Source organism: Parasteatoda tepidariorum, chromosome 10 (assembly GCF_043381705.1).
Source record: "Parasteatoda tepidariorum isolate YZ-2023 chromosome 10, CAS_Ptep_4.0, whole genome shotgun sequence".
Classification (NCBI taxonomy): domain Eukaryota; kingdom Metazoa; phylum Arthropoda; class Arachnida; order Araneae; family Theridiidae; genus Parasteatoda; species Parasteatoda tepidariorum.
The window spans coordinates 70,400,779-70,423,344 of record NC_092213.1 but is presented as its reverse complement, the minus strand read 5'-3'; the positions used below and the strand labels follow the sequence as shown (position 1 = coordinate 70,423,344).

Genomic DNA, 22,566 nt, shown 5'->3' with positions numbered 1-22,566 from the left:
ATTTAATTATAAAATAGTGGAATTGCTTCCTTGTAAAAAAGATTATTTAGTCGAAATATATTTATCCTAATTATTTAGATAACTTTAAAGAGTAAATCGTGCATGTTCTACGTTATTAATAGATAAATAAACACCACAATATTAAAGACTATTTAAATTGAATAGAAATATATTAGAATAATAAAATAAATATAAAAAATTTTATGGGGATATTTTTTTTAATAAAATAATTGATTCGAAAAATTAATTTTGTAAAAAGATTAATTTACTCAGGTTCCACCGAGATTTGAACTCGGATCGCTGGATTCAAAGTCCAGAGTGCTAACCATTACACCATGGAACCCACGTCCAGTAACTTTCTTTCTTTGATATTATCTTTTTAAATAACAAGCAGAAGTCTGTGTGCTTACGTAATATCCCAGAATGCTGAGCAAACAGAGGAGAATATCAGTTACATCTTTCTTACGAGTATAGTTTTCAAAGAGGATACAAAGCTATTTTTTATGTTTACACTGATAACCACGAAAAAGAATCAAATAACTAAACCTTTAAAGCACTTAAATTTTATTTGCCAACATTTATGAGTTCTCAGTTTGTTAATGAAATGCAGTGCGTTGGCAAGGCTTTTTATGCAATAAGCAGCAATGACAATTAACAAGCCTCTACAGAGGCTTGTTAATTGTCATTGCTTTCGATTTTCCTTTTCCATTTAACATAATTCTACTGAAGGAACATTTTTAAACAACAATCAAAATATGCCACGTTCTAGATTAAATTTAATTATTCAAACTGTTTCTTTTATAAAAATTTATTNACAAGTATAGTTTTCAAAGAGGATACAAATCTATTTTTTATGTTTACACTGATAACCACGAAAAAGAATCAAATTACTAAACCTTTAAAGTACTTAAATTTTATTTGCCAACATTTATGAGTTCTCAGTTTGTTAATTAAATGCAGTGAGTTGGCAAAGCTTTTTACGCAATAAACAGTCCTCTACAGAGGCTTGTTAATTGTCATTGCTTTCGATTTTCCTTTTCCATTTAACATAATTCTACTGAAAGAACATTTTAAAACAACAATCAAAATATGCCACGTTCTAGATTAAATTTAACTATTCAAACTGTTTCTTTTATAAAAATTTATTTTCAATAATTCATTGTAATCATTTTCTATTTATAACCTAACCTCTTTAATTTTCAATAACTGAAGTGAATATATAAAAGAGCTGAATTATAATATCTCAATAATAGGTAAATATTAAATAGTTTCCATTTCTTAAAACCGGATGTATTTTTCTTTGCAAAGGCAGATCAAAAAGCTCTTTACAAATATATTCAATGAAATCAGGCGAAATTAATTAATTAAATAAATAATTGATTAATTAAATAAATCATGTTTTAAACGGAAAATAATATACTTTTACTTATCAGAACATAACTTAGCACTTATGTTCCGATAAGTATAAGTATATAATTTTCCGTTTAAAATATGAAAGCTGTTTTTTTTTTCTTTTTAAATAAATAAGTTTTAAAACGCCGGCATTCTAATAGAATGCCTAGTAATTTCTAATAGTGCCAGACGTTTTTAGACGAATTATGAAATATGAGAATTATTACATACTTTCCTTAGGAATGGTACATAAGACCTAGGCATTCATTAGAATGATAGAAGCTACTTAACACGTTGAATGCCATGGGGGTCACCGTTGACCGGCTCTAAGTTAGTTCGTAGCACCACGGGGGTCAACAAGAACAATCCCACCCCCAGTTCCTTAATAGCCTAGGACAACAACTACAAGAACAACAGGACATAAATTGAATTTAATTATAAAATAGTAGAATTGCTTCGTTGTAAAATAGATTATTTAGTCGAAATATATTTATCGTAATTATTCAGATAACTTAAAATAGTAAACCAAGCATGTTCTACGTTATTAATAGATAAATAAACACCTTAATATTATTTAAATTTAATAAAATTATATTATGATAAAATAAATATAAAAAATTTCATGGGGATATTTTTTTATAAAAAAAATCGATAATATAGTAAAAATACATATAATAATAATAAATATTATTTAAATTAAATGAAAATATATCACGGTAAAGTAATTGTAAAAAAAAAAAGTTATGAGGACATAATTTTTAAAAACAATTGATTGGAAAAATTTATTTTATAAAAAAAAAAATATCAATTCAGGTTCCACCGAGATTTGAACTCGGATCGCTGGATTCAAAGTCCAGAGTGCTAACCATTACACCATGGAACCCACATTCAACAAAACTCTTTCTCTGATTTTATCTTTTTGATTAACAAGTAGCAGCCAGATGCTTACATAAGGTTGCAGAAAGCTGATTAAACAGAAGAACATATCAGTTACATCTTGTACAAGGGCTGTTTTCAAGATTAATTCTTTGATGTTATAAATAATATAGGTTTAAAATGATATTTTATAATACAATGCATTTTAAATGATAGATTAAAATACCATACGTTATTTATTGCTCTTCTTAATATTCTAATTGCATATGCATACCTGCCAAATTTTACGCATTTGGCGTAAAATTTTATTTTTATATTTAAAGTGGTAGTAAATATATACTATTTTTTCTTTTATAAACTAATTTTTAAATGATTTTGATCACCACTATTCTTAAAAAAATTAAGCATATACATAATTAAGCGTTACTTTCTTGCTTGTCAGCTATACCACATTGTTACATAATTCAAAATGTTTTATTCACTGTATATAATTTTCATGATGAATGGGGTAGGGGCTGCTGCGCGGCCTAGGCACCCAGTTTTGTTTAAAGAAAGAAAGAAAAGATGTTTGTCAGCTAACGTTCTTTCAAATACAATACATTTTTTTGTTTTCAATTGAAATTTTAATTCCATTTCACTACCACTGGGAAAAATCATAATGGAAGGGATCAAAAGTTGGCAGGTATGCATATGCCATAAAAATATTTGAATACAATTGAAAAATATTAGTTTCATAGAGCAAAACAAAGAAAATGTTTGATAAATAAGTTGATTTTTGAAAGATTTCTGTGACATAGTATTTACCTCGGCTCAAAATAATTTGCCAAAATTGAGAATATGCGTTGATTTTGATATTTTTAATCTAGGAGGAAAAATTACGCCAAATTGGAGATTTAAAAAAAATGTATAACTTTTTAAACATTTAAGTTATTTTTCCATTACAAAGCTCATATAATTCTTTATGGCAAATTGGTTTATATAGTTTAAAACTGTAGCTTTTATTTCCAGTATAGCACATTTAATCTGTGACTTTTTTTTAAACTTGGCTTAAATAACTTCAAAAAAAAATCATCATCATCACTTCCCAAGGAGTAATTAACAAAAGTCCGAAATTTGATTTTTTTTTTTTTTTTTTTTTTTTTTTTTTTTTTTTTTTTTTTTTTTTTTTTTTTTTNTTTTTTTTTTTTTTTTTTGCATTTAAGATATTTTTGCACTTTTATTTTGCATTTTCAGAGGTTTCTGGGTATGTTTTTTAAACTTTACTTATGGGAACTCTTAATTTTTTATAGAGCTTTATATAATTTATCTATAGGATCAAGGGTGTCACAGTTTCATAAGCAATTACGTGAAGTTTGCAAATATTTCTCAACTGCAAATGTTTCGTGTTTGCAAATAAAATTAAATAATTCCAATTTATGCCAGTTTTCAGAAAGAAATTTTTTTTTTCTATAGTCTTTTGAAAATTAATGAAAAATGAAAATTACATCTCAATTTTTCTTAATATCCATGTTTCAATACAAGCATATTAAGAGTGTAACAAATACATTTTTAATATATTGTATGATTGGGAAAGATTGGAAACTATATTGTATTTTTGGAAAAGAAATACTAATGCTTCAGTTTAAAATTCATGTTTAATTACTAGGTAGTTTTTTAAATTTCACGGTTTTTTTTTCTTCTTCATGTTTTTAATGGAATGTTTGTACATTTACGGGTACTTATAGAAATATTTTAGGTCATCAAAATTGAGCTTTAATTGCAACATATGACAGATGTAACCCACGACCCGTTAACTGTACGTCAAGCTAAATTGTAAATATTTGCATTAAGAAACCATCTCACTTACGAAAAATATGTATAAAATCGATTTAGAGCATTAATTTCTTTAAGATTAACAATATATCTCTCGAAAAAAATTTCGGCATCTCTTTCAGAGACATAATAAATCTTATTTCTTTCCTTAAAAATGAATTCCATGAATACAAAATATCACTAAAAAACTCACGAAAACCAACACTTCATCAATCATATAATAATCAGATAATGCTTCCAAGCCCACCAAATCATCAAAAATCATCTTTATCGCAAATAAATAAACAAATTATAGGAATTACAGCGTTCTACAAATCATCGACATGTCATTTTTATGTCACTGAAAACGATAAAAATGCTATTGCCAGATGAAGTAAGCCGGAAAAAAAATCCAATAAAAATATCGCATTTGTTTGTTTAACTAAGTGACAAAATAGCTAGCTCCCCTAATTGGTTGCATTAATAACAGATGGATACGATTCACCGCCAATTGACTACTGAATTCCGCCAATTATGTGATTATGGCGGAGAAACTGTTTCGTTATCGAACAAACCATCGCATATTTGGAGAGGAGTTGTAAACAATGAGATTGAGCAATTTTCAAACATCCCGTTAAGTCTTTAAAAGTCAACGGAAATCGATGCGGAGATTTGCCTCTCTGTCAATGATAACAGCTGATAGAAACAAGTCTTCCTTCGATTTATATATTCCCACTCCAAAAATTTGTGGGTATTTATTTGTTTATAATTTATGCCGTGTAAACAAGCTCGGGAGATGCGGTTGGAAGATAACGCTCTTGGAGATGAATTCGAGAGATTGAGGCGATTGAACGAAAACTGAGAAGTTGTAAAGTATCTGTTTCTGATAAACACATAAGTTTCTATTTTTTCTCTTTTTTTGTTGAAAATCTAGATTAGTTAAAATAAGGAAAAGATTACAGCCTCATGCGATGCTATTCGAAATGTGTTTGTAAAATTAATTTGTTTATGATGTACACAAATGTTTTGTTTGTTGAAAGCAGCGATTAAATCGGCTTTAGCCTTCTAAAAAATATTATTATTTTAAGAAACTTTGCTTAATCAGTGTTTTTCGAAACTCTTTTGCCAAAGAAAATAAGAAAGCAACAGCTAAAATGTCTTACACTCGAGGCAAAGCTATTTTATTATTATTACCACGTTTATATAAACTTGCCTTAGTGTATGTCTGTCCGGGTGGAATTTTGTAATCGATTTTAAACTAACTTCCCGACTAGCTACAAACTTCAAATTTGGCACATAGTTCAGAATTGGATGACAATGCATGAAAATGAAGAGAAAAAAGACATACAAAGTAAAATAAAATTAAAATTTAAAAAAAAAATTATTTTCGAGATTGTCTTTTGTTGTCGATTCCATTATTTCAAATTAGTATTACATGTCAGGTGAAAAGATTTTTATTGTCGGAGTATTTTTATTGGCTGAAAAATCACGTGGTAGGATCCAGTTTTTCCTCATTCATTTCCAGATTGTTTTGGTTGTCATCAGCATAAAACTAATGAAAGTCGTAAAGGTATTGTTTTTCTATAAAGATTTTTGTATCCCTAATTTAAAATGAAAGTTCTATTATTTTAGTAGTGGTCTTGTAGTAGTCTTGACTACTCTTGACTAAGAAAAATAATCTAAATAAAAATATATATTTTTAAAAACCACGTTTTTTGTAGTGAAGAATAATAATTGAAAAGTAATAACTTTTAAAAAATATAAAATAAAAATTAAAAAAATTATAATTTAAAATAAAAAAATTCAAAGTAAAAAATAATATTTTTAAAAACCACGTTTTTGTAGTGAATAATAAATATTAAAAAAAAATTGAAAAACGAAAAACGTGGGGCGCATGAAATACATAACAGTATATATACATTATATATACATTATATAACAGTATATATACTTGGATATTTTTTTACTCATACACATGCACAGCCTCATATACATCCACATACATATGCATATACACAAACTATTCCACATCCACATTCAGATACAATTACAATTACAGATATACCATACACATATTTTCAAGAGCACACATACACACACTAATATAACATTACTGTTATGTATTTCATGCTCCCCACGTTTTTCGTTTTTCAATTTTTTTTTAATTATTATTCTGCACTACAAAAACGGGGTTTTTAAAAATATTATTTTTTACTTTGAATTTTTATCTATATAAGTATACCAATCTTGCTGCAGACAATTACCTGCGCTTTAGAGCAAACAATTAACTTCATTTTAAAAGTCATTATTTTTTTTTTAAAAGAATAAACTCGCCAATCTGGCGAGATTTTTCCACCTGGAAAACTATAATTAACAATGAATAATTCTCAATTTTTGCAAGTGTAAATGATCCCAGATAATGCAGTGTTGGAGAAACTTTTTAAATATCAAAAAATTAGATCACAAATCAGTGTCATTTTCACTACACCGGTTTTTCTTCATACAGACGTTTTGCACCATTATCAGAATTAACATAAGGCTCTAACTAAAGATTTGCAAATTTTGACCTATAATGTATGATTGATTGCAAACTCACAGCAGTTATTAAAATTACATATTATTCACAAAAAAGTATTATTTCAAATGACAACATAGCCTTCGACAGTCTTAAGGTACCTGAATTCCTTTAGAGACCAAATTTTGAAATCTTTAGATGTATCTCATATGGCCCTATGATGCACTAAAACAAGATAATAGTACACTGAAACTTAAATTTTTTCTCGAAATTTAGGGTGGAGTGGTAAAAAATCATTCGAGACAACAACTTTTTTTTAAAGTACATTGTTGCAAGTTATTATTTTTTAGGTAGTTTTGCTCTGCACTGTAAGAAATACCGGATCAAATTACGGCAAAAAGTACTGTCACCCTGGGTGCATTACATTTCTTACATAACATTTGTTATTAAAAAATTTAAAGCTAATATCAAATCCTATTTTAAAAAAACGTTAAAAAAAATATAACCGCTTGACTACTTTTTAATCTGGCTACAAAATTAAAAATAATAACTTCATCAGTTAATGCGTAGTATATTCCCTAGTCATATATATGTCAAAAAAAACTTGGTGGAAAATTGTAACCACTGACTTAGCCCATAGGGCCATCGGCTCTGTCATTAAAATTAATTTAGATGAGGTATAGAGATATAAGATAAGAATTAGTTACAAAATATAATATTTACGTAATACACTGGGTATTGGTAGGTAAACTCAATGATATCATTATAAATTAGTGTTAAAATTACTTTGAACTTTAAATTAGTAGTTTTAGCACGTTCACATCGGGGTGACCCACCGGTGGGTCACGCTAGATTGTCTCGTCTTGGCACCTCACAGGAAACAATAAATTTCATTTTTTACTTTTTTTTCGGGAATAATAAAAATCCATAACTACCAATTGTTTTTAACGGATGCAATTTTTATATTGAATTTCTTCTTCGCTGTGATGAATTACATACTACAACTTCAAAGATATGTAGGACCTCCCAGAATACAACAAAACAGAATCGATGAATCGGTTAGTGGCGCTTCGCGCCAAACGCCGAGATAACCCCAATATCCAGCATCCAGCTGTGATGAATTTTCTTACAGTGAATTGTTATTGTTGAGAATAGATTAACTCCTCCCGAATATTATATAATATTGAAATAGTTCTTCTACCATTATTTTCACTTTTCCCGGCGAGAACGTGTTAAACAATCATAACGTAATTTACAACAACTATTAAATTTTAAGTCCTACGAATACCATGTGTAAAACAAAAGTATATAAGGATACCATATCACCTCCCAACAGTTCGAATTCTTTTCAACTCCCGACTATTAAATATAAAAACTAAAATACAACAGTTAAACCATTATACTTCGTTCAATTCGTTTTTTAAAGAGTGTGGACACTTTTTGAAAGTTTCATGTTTTTCAACTTTGTGTGCTTGTGGAATATATTAATTTTCACTTAAATATAAACGTTTACATATCAAATTGAAGGTAATTTAATGTAGAATTTAATAATAAATACAGTATTACAATATCTGAATTACAAAAGAAGTTATGCAACTATAAGTAAGATCTATCTTAGATTTGCATTTTTTTAAAGTGATACTTACAAATCAATACTTAGTAGGATAACCCTTATTTTTTAAGACAGCTTCACAGTGTCTTTTCATCGAGTGAATGAGTGTTTGGAGTTCATCTTTCGTGATCACATGGTGCCAAGAATCAATTCTAGCTTCACTTAGTTGTCTTTTATTGGATGGACGTTTTTTTCGTACAAGAATTTTCAAACGTCGCCACANCAATTGATCGTATAAGATAATCGATATATGACTTGAGATATATGATAATCGATATATATGACCCTTTACTTCAATTGAAATATTTCTTGCCTCATTCTGTTTCATCTTTATTAGTATTTTAAAAATAACTGAAAAGATAATTCAGATAAAACTAGGGTAAACTTTTAAGTTTTATATACTGAAATACTTTCAAAATATCAAAATAAAGATAAACTATGGCATGATTACTCCCCGTTGAGTAATCTTCTTTTACTTTGCTTCATTTTAATACTTTAAAAGCATTTCTTCATGGTTTAAACCTAAGTTTAACTGCAGTTTCCTTTCCATAAATTTTAAACTTGCATAATTACTTTCCTTTGCCTAATCCTGCCATACTTTCTTATTTTGAAAATATTTTTTCAGTGTTTGAAATTTCATGGTTTGGAACTAGATTTAACTACACTCACTTTTTTTTATAAATTTTAAATTTGTATGATTACTTCCCATTGCGTAATCCTGTCCAATTTTTTTCGCATTTTTATATTTTGAAAATATTTCTTTTCGAACTTTATATTTTGAAACAAGGTTTAAATGCCCTCACTTTTTCCTAAAATTGAAACTTGCACGAATACTTCCCATTGCCATACCTGCCAACTTTTCCGGATTTTCCGGAAGATTTCATTTTCATATTTAAAGTGGTAGTAAGTATATACTATTTTTCCTTTTATAAACTTAATTTTTAGATGATTTTGATCACCACTATTCTTACAAAAATTAAGCACATATATTAATATGCGTTACTATCATGGTTGTTAACTTAAGTTTTCTCAAATACAACGTATTTGTTTGCTTAAAATTGAAGTTTTAATTCCATTTTAATACCACTGGGAAAAATGATAATGGAAGGGATTAAAAGTTGGCAGGTATGCATTGCGTAATTCTGCCATATTTTGTTCGCATTTTGATATTTTGAAAACATTTTTGCGGTATTTGAAACTTCATGGTTAGGAACTAGATTTAACTGCACCCACTTTTTTATAAATTTTTAACTTGCATAATTACTTCCCATTGCGTAATCCTGCCCAATTTTTTTTCGCATTTTTATAGTTTGAAAACATTTTTTTTTAAACTTAATGGTTTGCAACTAGGTTCAACTGCCCTCACTTTTTCTTAAAATTTAAACTTGCATGATTACTTTCCATTGCGTAATCCTGCCGAATTTCATTCGCATTTTAAACCATTTTTTTTCCTTGGTATTTCAAAATTTATATGGTTAGGAGCTAGGTTTAACTGCACCCACTTTTTCCTAACTTTAAACTTGCATGATTACTTCCCATTGCGTAATCTTACCATACTTTGTTCGCATTCTGATATTTTGGAAAACATTTTTCCAGTATTTGAAACTTCATGGTTTGAAACTTGTTTTTTATTTAATTTTATAACCGTCATTGAACCTATGTTCAACCAATGAGAGAAGGCCTCAGCACGGGTTACCATAAACAAGAAATTTAGTCCATTAGTAGTCCAAACGTAATGACATCCTTACTATTTTCCGCCACTGCGCAGCTAAGTAGCCAGAATGTAGTGACATCTTTCTTATTTTCCTTCACCGCATAATTTATTTTCGTTACGTCGGACAACTGCATTGATTCTTGCTGAGGCCTTTTTTTCTTCTAGAAGGTGTTAGTTCAACTCCGGAGCTTTGTATTTTTGAATCCAATCCAGAAGACAAGGAACTCGTGGATCAAGTATTGGAAGAAATTTGCCTTTCTTGGATGACTTTTTGATGGTACTAACTCACATTTGCGATACATGGAGACAATAAGTAAACCATTAAACATTACAAAGGCTATGGCAGCCTCTTTACATAATTTTCAAATGGATTTGCCAAATTTTTATTGAAATAATAATAATAATGCTAGCTAAAATCGGTAACTTTTGAAGATTAAAAATGATTCATGTTGAATATAATTAATCAGACTACAAAACTAAAACTTCTAATAAAAGCCATCTACAAAATAATTGTCAAACCTAAATTAAAATTCATTGTTTACATTTATTCCGATTCAAAGAAAGCTGCCTTTTTTTATAAATAGTCAAAATTAATGAAGAATTTTTGCGAATAAATGCAATGTGTTTACCAAATAATGATTTTTATCTCTAAAATTGGCAAGTTTATAAATTAAAAAAACAATTTAATAGGGATATAATAAATTCAAATGCAAAACTAAAACTTCTACTAAAAACCCTGTACTGAATATTTGCCAAACATAAATTAATATTCACAACTTACATTTATTCCATTTCTAAGAAAGCTGCACCTTTTATTAGTTCTCAAATAAAAGAAGAGTATATGTATAAGTAATTTGAGAACAATTACAATATGTATCGTAACCATCCGTTATAAAATTAGTTTAACCCCTTGGGGACGGGTGATTCAGAAAAGCATTCGTACAAAATCAGAATCAAGTTGTAATTAAATAAAAAACGGTAACTTAAATGTAGTCGTTGCTAATTTGACAGACTTACTTTGATTTTACTTTAATTATTGTTAGTTTAATCATATATATAATCAATGTTAATTCAAAGTATAACTAAATAGTTTTATTTTGAACAAAGTAATGGTGATTTAAATAAATCTAACAATTATAACTCCGCCCACAAATAAACTGCTAAAGAAATACTTTGATTACCAGTTTTATATTTTTACCCTGATTGATACGGATTTATGCTGGCACGTATTTGTGACAGTCGGCGCGAAAGGGTTAAACGAAGCAATGTGATTAATTAGTTTACATTAAATTTAAACTTTTATATACGCCAACTGATGTCGGCACTCTTTAAAGATTTAGAACAGAATTTAGTTATTAATATAATATAAATAAAAATTTTATTGTTTTATAAATATTTTTTTAAAATATGTCGTGGTAGTATAATGAGTTCTTGATTTAGTATTTTTCCCCTTCTATTTTTGGCACTTCACAACTGTTACAACTCCCTCTTTTTCATTTCACTAACTCAATTATTGAGATATATTATTTACACTGTGCAATATTATTATTAATAAGACTCTAATTATTATATTAAAAATTATATTTTTAATATAATAATTAGAATTTGTTCAATAATCGAAATTATTTGAACAAAATATTAAAATCGTTTACAACTTTATTACACCGTTGCTGAAAGGCCAAAGACAGAAAACATTTAAAGCGTGGTAACCACAATGTTGTTGGAAATGTAATAAGTTTTATATTTTTCGGAAAATTATAGTTTTAGGAATTCGATTTGTCAGTTTTAACATTCAGATAGATTTCTTTTAATTAATTAATATTTTTCGGTAAGCAGAAATCAGTGAGATCATTTCGCCACTTCGATATTTTTAACCACTTTTTTAAGTTTTCAAGACATTAAAAATCAAACATTAAAAATCAAATATTAAACAAGACATTAAATTTCCCCGAAATGGGAATAAAACAGGAGGTGAAACGCTTTCATTCTTGCCTATTTTCGGGGAATAAAATTACCGTTATTTCTATAACTTATTAACGGTTGAAATATGTATACATGAATGTGTAATTCTTCCATCGAAAATAGCTAAAAATTTATTAGTTTAAATAATATTTTTTTTCTGTTTTCAAAAAAATCTACCCATTTAACAGCCCTTAACTGTTAGTATTTCTCTCAGTTAAGGGGTGCAACTCTAATTTAGAGTCTAGCAGAAAACAAAAAGAAAAGAAAGAATGGGAAAAGTGAAAAAAAGTGGTAGCAGGTTTGCATGTAAGTAAAATGTAACCTAGAGTTAGAGTATTTAAACTCAAAGTGAAGCTAATATTTTAAACTATGAATACTACCACTATGAAGTAAAGAATTATTTGGAATTTTTAAACGGAAAAATAGTTGCAATGCGTAAAAAAATATAAAACTTTTTAAAATTCGCCAATTTGGCGAAATTTTTCTCCATGCATGATAATCAATGAATAATTCTCAATTTTTGCAGATTTCTATGAGTCTAAATAATGTAGTATGCGTCATTGAGACGAAAACACATTTTATTTACATGAAACTGTGGCTGTCTTCATAGTGACATTTGACGTCATTTTTATTACAAAAAGCGTTGACCTGTGATGTAACTACCACTATAAATAGTAAATACCAATTCACTAGTATATAAAGCTTGTTAACTTGATGAAATTGATGGATACCTTTTGATAGGTAAAGGTTGACATTGTCGATTACGGCTTCAATATCAATGATAGCATTGGCAGGCAATATAACTTGTTTTACATGAGCTCACAGCGTGCTATTTGCTCAAATGCGTAGATTAATATCAAGACTGAAACCTTTGAAAGAAGAATCTTATTATTTTTTTGATTAAAGAATTTAAACTGTAAAATTCATAAACGAAAGTAACGCGCAATCTCATGTAAGAGCATAAATACATAGATTTATTCGCTTAAACGAACTAGAACAACTAATTTGAAAGATTTAGCGCTTCATTACCGATTTCTTAATGTTTTGAGCCATTTCATCTTATTCATATGTAACCCCATCCATTTAAACTCAAAAATGAGAAACTTTTCATTCCCATAATAGAATCCTTTTAATACCAAACAATTTCTGATTGTACTTTACAAAATTGCAAAATCTAGTCATGTAGACCAAGCCAGACGCCTTCAAATTGCATGATGGATCGCCAACAAAAAGGGACAAATGAATTTTCTCACGTTCTTTTTTTTTTTCTTTTCATTATTGGCGATGCAATTGGAATTGTTTGCTTCATTAAAACTCGCCAGTTGAATGGCATCGCCAAATAGGCACACGCGAAGATTGTAAGTGCGAAATGTCATTGAATGATGAGGTATGGAAAATAAGTAAATTCCATATGATAGTTTTTAAATGAGCTTTTACTTAAAAAGTTATTAGAACTTGTTGTTAGAAATGACGGCTGGGTCTCATTCTCGTTTTGCGAAAGTGACGTTTAATACGCGTTTACGTATCGTTACAGTAATTGGTTTAGAATTGTGTCTAATTGTGGTAATAAGAATCTGTCATGTCTGTTTCTATGTCATTCTGAATGTGAAGTTTTCTAAAACACTGAACTATCTGTAAAAGAACCATTTGAAGCGTGAGCCGACTGTTAATTGCTATAATATAAAACTAATATTTTATAAATGGCATTAAATTATATAATGAACTAATATTTTATTTCTCGCAGTGAGAGGTATTTACATGAGTATGGGTAAAAAAGAGCACCCCAAAAAAGGTAGTGGAAAAAATAGGCCAAAAAAAGCACCGAAAAAGAGCACAGGTAAAAAAAAAACTCTTCATTAGTAATTATAATTATTTATTAACTGAATCTATTCGGGTAGTTGAATCAGAATGTAAAGTAATTAAATATTTTTAAATGTTTTAAGAGATAAATAAGGATGGATTTTATGTAAGGATACATTTTTAATTTATAGGCATGAACTTTCCCAACTTCATATCATTTAACAAAAGGACTCTGACTCTTAAGCTATTCTAAATTTCATGAATTACGCTTATTGTATTGTGTTATAATAATGTACAAATAACAGATTTTCAACTAGTTGTTATTTAAAGATTGTATCAAATTAAAATACTTCATCATTTGTGTTTATATTTTTAACTTTTCAAAAGTTTAATCCCCTGATAAATTATTGTTATTTGATTTAAACAATATATTTTTTATGGTAATAATTTAATATATTATATAGTTGTATTAAAAATAAATTATTAAAAGTTTCTTAAAGTAAACTTAAAAATAAAAATTGAATACTGATTAATTATTTGAAAAATATCTTGTTACCTACGAATTTTTTTTTTTTTAATTGTATCAAATTCGAGTTCAATATCCTGAATAGAACATTTATACAGTAGTTAATGAGATTCTTTTTTATCGAATTATTTTTTCCAGTGCTTTCTTCCAGTCGGTGCTTTTTCGTCATGATTTATAAGCGTGCATGAAGATACAAATTATAATAATAATAATAAAATTCCTGAAGATTAAACAATATCGCATCACAATTTGAGTAAAGTTAAATACGTTTTTCTAGTCGCCACCACCATTTTCTCTTTAAATCTCTTCAGAGCCTAAGTATGTATATAAATAAATCAAGGCATGTTAATTTTTAGCTACCATTTTAAAGCAATTTTCAGGCCGTGCTTTGGCGTGACATATCAGGTTTGAAGAGGATAAATTTTGCACATAAATAGCGAATATTTTAAAATTAAAAATTTTTCCAAAGCACTAACTTAAAAGGAAAAAAAACCCATAATGGGTTTATTAAGCCTAATTAGGTTTCAGGTGCAGAATATTCTTGTAAGGTTCTGTCACTTAAGGCCCTGCCGCTAGTGTACTTTTTAAAATCCATTTAAAATATTTTTCTTTTTCTAAAATAACCGTGTCAGGGGTGTTTCACCGAATGTCTCTGCTTCCCCCTTTTTATGGGCGTGGGGATGATCAATCACCATACTCTGAACCAAGTCTAGGTTTTATTACCTACTAGATTGGCACTCTTTTTCGCCCCAGTATATGCCAAATGATGATCGCCAAAGGGGAGAGTTTATAGGAAGGAAAGCTCTTTCTTAAAACACAACTGGTATATTCGCTTATAGTCGTCTGCTGTCGAAGTACCAGGAGAATGTATATATGATTCTCGAGAACTCTCATATTCTGAGGAAGAAAAGATTACAAGCTAACGAATTAATCAATAAAATAAAATTCTAATAAAAAATAATTAATTTCTGCTAGTTTCTGACTGTAAGCAATCTGAACAATCAATAAAATAAAATTCTCACGATATAATAAATTACCCAAAAGAGCTCAAAACGAATAGTCATGACTAGGACTGGGCGATATTAGAAATTATATATCGTGATGCACCGTCAGTTTTGCATCGCGATATAGTATTTTTGTATTTTGCATCGCGATATAGTATTATTTAATTTCATTTACTTGTAAGGCACAGAAAATCAGATTTCTATCAAAACTCCATACTCAAATTGATTTAAATCAATTTATAAATTTAAAGATATATATNAGAATTTTCTACAGTGAAAAGTTTTCGGAACTTCAGTATTCAAAAAGGTATACAAAAGCTAGACGTTCAGAGCGTATCCAATGAGCGAGCAAAGCGAGCATTGGATTGCGAAGCAATCCGAAATGAACTGCGAAAGCAGTTCCGGGGGTTGGTGAGCGTTAGCGAGTAGGGGGCGAAGCCTCCTAGTAATAATAAAATTCCTGAAGATTAAACAATATTGCATCACAATTAGCGTGAAGGTAAAAACATTTTTCTAGTCGTCGCCACCATTTTCTCTTTAAATCTCTTCAAAACCTAAGTATGTATATAAATACATCAAGGTATGTTAATTTTTAGCTACCACTTTAAAGCAATTTTCAAGACGTGCTTTGGCGTGACATATCAGGTTTGAGGAGGATAAATTTTGCACATAAATAGTCAATATTTTAAAATTAAAAATTCTTCTAAAGCGCTAACTTAAATGAAAAAAAAAGACCATAATGGGTTCATTAAGCCTAATTAGGTTTCAGGTGCAGAATACTCTTTCAAGGTTCTGTCACTTAGTGTACTTTTTAAAATCCATTTAAAATATTTTTTTTTCCCTAAAATAACACAATTAATTGCGTCAGTGTGCTACCAAAGTATATTTCATGATAGTCTACACTAGATAGAATTATTTTATAAAGAAATTTATTTTTGAGAAAATCTCTTTATAAATTAAGTTTGTAAGTGGTACTATCACACTTTCTAAAAAACTCATACTCACAATTTTAACCTATTAATATCACGTCGTAAAAAAGAGGTTGATTCTTCAAAAAATATTTAAGTGAAAAAAGTGGTTGCATATGATCACACCGAGTGGATATTTCTTAACCTCTTCCAGACGGGCGAGTTATAAATGCATTCTCAGGGTGTCAATAATCAGGGTAAAAAAGGATAAAACTGGTAGCCAAACTATTTTTATAGCAGTTTATTTGTGGGCGGTATAATAATAGTTTGCTTTATTTAATTCACCACTACTTAGTTCGCATTAAAAATTACATAGTTATACTATTAACACATACGGATTGGATGTGTTAGTTTTAAAGTGAAAGCAAAAATAAGCTACAGCTTGTTATTTTTTACTATCCTGATTCTGATTCCGTACGAATACATTTATGACATGCCCGTCCCGAAAAGTTTAAAAACTGTAACTGTCACCTTAGATACATTTTTAGTTTTAATTGGCACATGTTTTGACTTCAGAGCGGTAAATTGTACGATTTTGTTTCTGTAAAATCAAATTCGAATAATAAAAACTTTACGCCACCACTTTTATCATCTTTTAGAAAAAATAAATTAAATTGAATTTTAAATTAATCAGTAAAACCTTTCCCTGTGACACATTAATATGGTGACTATAAAATTTACAGTTGCCTTCCGATACGCCCCATTTTATAACGTGGTAAAAAAGCAAGTTTCACAAAGAACAAACATTTTTTCTCTCCCAAGTAATTAAAAGCATAATTGCCTATTTAATTTATGGCACATTCATTAGTTGAGATTATTGATATGTCATGGTATTTAAGAGTTACAGATTTGATTTTTAAAATTAAGATTTAAACCTTAAATTAAATTATCACTGAAAAAAAAATTCTCAACAACAGTTGGCAACAATAGTAATCGAATAAAGTAACTTTAGAAACTAAAGACCAACTATAATACTGCCGTGTAACAGAATAATCAACGAAAGCGACCGAAAATTCAAAACTGTGACTTTTTTTTATATGAGCCCTTTTGTATGATAAGCAGCATATTGAAAAAAAAATTAAATGAATTTTGTTACAACAGCTCTCTGAAATTTTCGAAAAGTAATCATAGCATTACCTATAGAGACAAGAAAACAGTTGAGCAATCAGTTCTCGCTAAATCGATCGTGAGGTACTAATGTTTTAAATCAGCATTTACCAGCCTATTTAAAGACTAGAAAACGCTTCGATTAAGACAGCAAATTTCAGGTTGGTATTTCATTAATAATTTATCCGATTTAACATGTATTGAAATATTTTTTTCGCTATATAAAGTGGTGGATAACAAATATTAATTTTATTATATTTACGTTCGTTTTGAAAATATCCTACAATTATCATTTTTAGAACCAATATTTAACACGGTGAACGCCACGCTAATTTTACGTGGCTTGCCCGTCTGGCCAAATTGCAATTAACTACAAACTAAAAGTGCAAATATTTCAGAGATTTTGCTAGTTTTAAAAGGTTTAGCATGACACATATAAAAAAAGTTGTGAATTATTTAAAAATACGAATTGTTTAAAAATAGGGGTGGATAAAAATCTACTAAATTGAATTTATTAAACTAAAAATCACAATAATTAAGTAAATTTTGAATAAATTTTCTGCAATTCCGTAAAAGAGGGTAAATTTTATAGTTCTATATCATGTTACACGCTGTCAGCCAGCTGTTTTACGCGGCCTATGTGAAAGGTCAGTGTCGGTCACCGGTGGTTGACGCTGTCTAAATGTAATTTCAGTATAAGCCACCGGTGATTGAGGCGGCCTAAATGTAATTTCAGTGTCAGTCACCGGTGGTTGACGAGGCCTAAATGGAATGTCGAGTGTCAGCCACCGATGACTGACTTAATAGAGCAATATTTGTAAATTGCAACAAAGATTTTTTTTTATCAAAATGGATACTATTAAAATAAGGTGAAATTGGTTCACTCATATCACTTCCTAAAACTCAAACCCTCCACATGGCTTCTTAACCCTTTGCACTCTGATGTCGTCAAATTGGATTCTCTGCTCATATATTCTTCTTTGAATATACTTTATACTGGGTNGGGGGGGGGGACTCTTCGGTAATCTTTTCTCAAAGCTTTATGAAGAACGATACAAAAATATTGAAATAAAACACTTTAGTTTTTCCTTTTATATGATAAGGTCGACGTAGTCAAAATTTGAAAATCATATCTTTGTGGCAGACTTAGAAGAAAACATTCTCAAGTATAACTTAGAATTTGATGAAAATTCTTCAGGTATTAGAGGAACTGACAGAGAATCCAAAATCTGAAAATTAGTTGCTAAATTACAACGGTAATAATTGGTAAAGACAGAAAAAAAATAAATAGAAAATCAGATCTTAGCGCTAAATGCATACGAGAATCCAAAGAAAAGCGGCCAATTTCCGGGATGGAGTACCTAAGTTTTCAACGTACGATTTTAAATTTGTTGGAGAGTGAGCATGCATTCGAAGTTACTTGAAATCAGATTTAAATATACATTTTGAGTTAAACCTTTTGTGGAAAAGACAATTTCGGTTGCAAATTTTAGTTACGCGACTTCAGACGGTCTTTTCTTGATGATGCGGCGTATTTAATCTCTTTGTTACTTAAATTATAATGGTTGCTTGGAATTGATCTAGTTACTCGGTACCAGCTTTGGTGGGCTTTCACTGATTCATCGAATCTGATTTGACTCAAAGGGATAAGATAATGACATGGCTTGGCATATACATAGCTGCCAACTCTTCCGGTTTTCCCGGAAGATTTTAATTTCGTATTAAAAGTTTTACCGAAACTCATGTCATGCCATTAGACTTCTTGAATTATAATAATAATTATATATGAGTTTGACCCCCACTACATATAAATAATTACAACGAATATATAAAAGCATAATAATCTTTATGAAAACAGATTTTAACCGAGTCAAAATATAAATATATTTTTGAGTAAGATTGCTTTTCGGTGATTGTTTTACTACCACTTGAAAAATCCACTCTCAGAAAGAGTAAAAGTTGGCAGGTATGCATATAGTTCAGTATATGGATGGCACAAAGATTAATATAGAAAAAAAAAAGGCAATATAGGTGCACGGTCAGTGGACCCACCTCTCCCACGGCTGTCTGCAGCCTCTGATGGTTCGCTCCTTGGTTACACCAGTCTGATATATATGGATGGTTATAAAATGAAAAAATGGGCTTTACTTACACTATTTACATTATTTCTTGGATATTGTACCAGCCGAAAAAGGCCAATGGACTATGTGTAATGCTTTCATTCAAAAATTTAATGTGCATGGTCGATGGACCCATCCTCCCCACGGCTGTCCGCTCGCCCCTTGGTTACATCAGTCATATATTCATGAACGTTAATAACATTTAAAAAATAGGCTATGTGCAATATTTACACTGTTCACAATATTTATTGAATTGTGTACCAGCCGATTAAAAAGCGCCAATGGTCTATGTGCAATATTTTCTGACAAAGATCTTAATAAATATTGCATCGTCACATTTTTCTGCATTACTAAAGAAATCGGCATTTAATGAGACAACACAGTAAGAGTTTTCAAAGATATAAGAAAGGTTGCTTACTGAGGGTGAATAATTAGAAGTATAATAGTTTTTATATTTCTAGTGGTTAATAACTTTTTCGGATTAAGTGTCGCCAGACTGGCAACCCTGCTCTGAAATAGGTTAATAGGGCATTTTCTATTATATCTTTACAGGAAGTTAAACTTATAGCAAGAGGCTATAATTTTCTGTTATTTTGCTTGACACATAAAAATCGTTTTTAGGCTTTTTTGGGGGTTTAATTGTGCATTCTGCCATATTTTTGGAGACATCCCTGAAGATGATCCGACAGCATGCTATTACAATTTTGTGATGCCTGCTTTCTCAATTTAGACATAGATCTGAAGGGGAAGGAAATTTTATCCAGATCCCTGTACCCATGGTTCTGCTCAGCAACCGACCATAAACTTTCGATTCCACAGATTTTACGAGCACAAATATCGTATGTAGTCGATGGGTCTTAGCGGTGTCGGGGATTGAACCCCGGACCCTCCGGAAGAGAGTCCGATTCTCTAACCACTAAGCTACCTCTGCCCAGTGATTAGAGAATTGGACTCTGTTGTAGCGGACGGTTAGAGTAAGTCCCTATCAGAATAAAAGATAAAACTGAGAGCCATACTATTTATTCAGCAATTTATTTGTAGGCAGAAAAATGATATTTTAATTTATTTAATACACCATACCTTAGATTCGAATAAAAACTACGTACTTTGAACAAACATTAATTAAACATCTTAGAATTAAAGTGGAAGTAATAATAAGTCAGTAAAATTAGTAATGCACACATTTAATCTATCATTTTTTATTTTTTTCCATGATTATCACCATCCTGTATTAACCCTTTCTAAGGTAGTGATAAGTACACTTACCACCAATTTTTAAAGTCCATGTTGAACTTTTTTACCACTTTTAATATAGGTTTCCATTTGTAAATAACTTCATCTTTCTTGAAGTGCGTTTGAATAAAATTGGTAGCCATTTGTTAGTTTAACCAGTTAACGCCCAGCGTCATATATTTAAGGACAGTTCCTTTTTTCAAAGACATTCATTGTGGTGGGAAACTTTTTTCAGTATTTTTATTTATCTGGGCGAATTAAAGGATTCTCAGATACCACAATGATTTAGTTATTTCTGATTAGATCTAGAATTCTAAGGAACAAGTACTTTTTGATCTATCAAAGACTTTTTGAATGCCATAACAGTAGAAAAACCAATTACTTTCGCTAATATATTATACCACTTTTTCCATAAAACCACTTTTTGTATCATTTCAATTTATAAATTCGGGACAAAACGGGTTAAGAAAACGTATAAAAGTTAGAAAATACATAATTTCTTTTGAAGTTTGTAGCATTTTTTAAAATATATTTTATAAATAACAAAAAATAAAAGTCAATTAGTTCCTAATACGTAGTGGTAAATATACTTTAAAATTTAGATTAATTTTTTATAAGCTAAATGAGTTCTTTTTTCCTATATGTATTACTATTCTTATATCAATTTCAATTCCAAAATATTTTAATTTACCTTTACTAGAAATAAATGGCCCATTAAAGGGTTCTTGTGTTACTTTTTTCACACCATCAGTTGTCTTTACCTCTTCAATATATCTTGGATGTTACCTATAAACTAATTTTGATCTAATATGACTGACTTTATAGTAACACCACTGAATTGGTTGGAAACATAGTCATAGTTCTTTATTTTTTGGACAGGGGGGGGACTGCATTGATGGATTAAAAGTAGGGAAGGACAAGTTATACCAATGCAAACAGCACCTCAAGGCGAAATCAAAATTGCAAATCAAAAAACAAAATTGCATATTCATATATTCAAAGATCCTGTGAGTTATTAACCGGTATTATTCAGAAAAAAACTAAAACGCTCTCAAAATAACATTTAATTCGGATGGCTGAATTTTCTGCAGGCAGCGCCCATGTAGAATTAATTTTACTTAGATCACGTCGGCATGCCAACAAAGGATAAATATAGGACTTATCGTAGTAATGCCACCAATTTGTAGCCAGAATTCCATCCCTCTTTTAATCCTTTTATCTCGTAGAAGGTGCAGAAATAATCCCGTCAGCAATACAAAATTCTTGAAGGGATAATGGAAATAAAACAATTACGTAATGATATAGTCGTTATTCACCGCTTCTCTAATAGATAACTTAATGAATTGGTAATCGAACACATTAATAGATCTTTTATTACCTGCACTCATAATTCGAAAACAAAAGCATCGACAAGAACAGCGGCACAAGATACACTTTCCGCCATTTTTGACCACTCTGCCGATATAAAGTCGTGATAACGAGTTGATGCAAGAATTAAAGGAAAAAATAGCAACCGTAACTTTGTCTCTGCTGAACATAGCTGCCAACTTATACGGTTATTATTAATTAAGATTGAGTCCTAGTCCTAGTGTTTTAATTTTATTGGGCACCTGGGTCGCGAAGCGACCCCTATCCCATTCATCTAGAATTTTTACACTGTTTTGGTTGACCATTGAGGTAAGCAGGAAGTGGAGTTGCTTTAGTGAATGTTTCAAGCACTTTGCTTGAATAACTAAAAAGCAATCAAAAAATTAAATGAGCAGCTTGCTCTATAGTTGTTAATTAAGATTGATGTGATATTGATTGATAAGATATTGATAATTGAGCTCTGAAAAGTGGTGCTAAAACTATAACTAAAATAGGAAGAGTTTTAAAGCCTCTAAGCTACTTCGTTATCACTTAAAAGTGTAACCTACGAACAAAGAAATCTTACATACCTATGTTTA

The 22,566-nt window shown here is 29.7% G+C and overlaps 2 non-coding genes across 2 annotated transcripts; both read right to left on the bottom strand.

The window, feature by feature from the left end:
* Window positions 1-271: 271 nt before the first annotated feature.
* Window positions 272-343, bottom strand: TRNAQ-UUG (transfer RNA glutamine (anticodon UUG)). Its single transcript has one exon. It is a non-coding gene; the product is annotated as a tRNA-Gln (tRNA).
* A 1,860-nt stretch (window positions 344-2,203) lies between these two features.
* TRNAQ-UUG (transfer RNA glutamine (anticodon UUG)) lies at window positions 2,204-2,275 on the bottom strand. The gene has a single exon. It is a non-coding gene; the product is annotated as a tRNA-Gln (tRNA).
* Window positions 2,276-22,566: the final 20,291 nt, after the last annotated feature.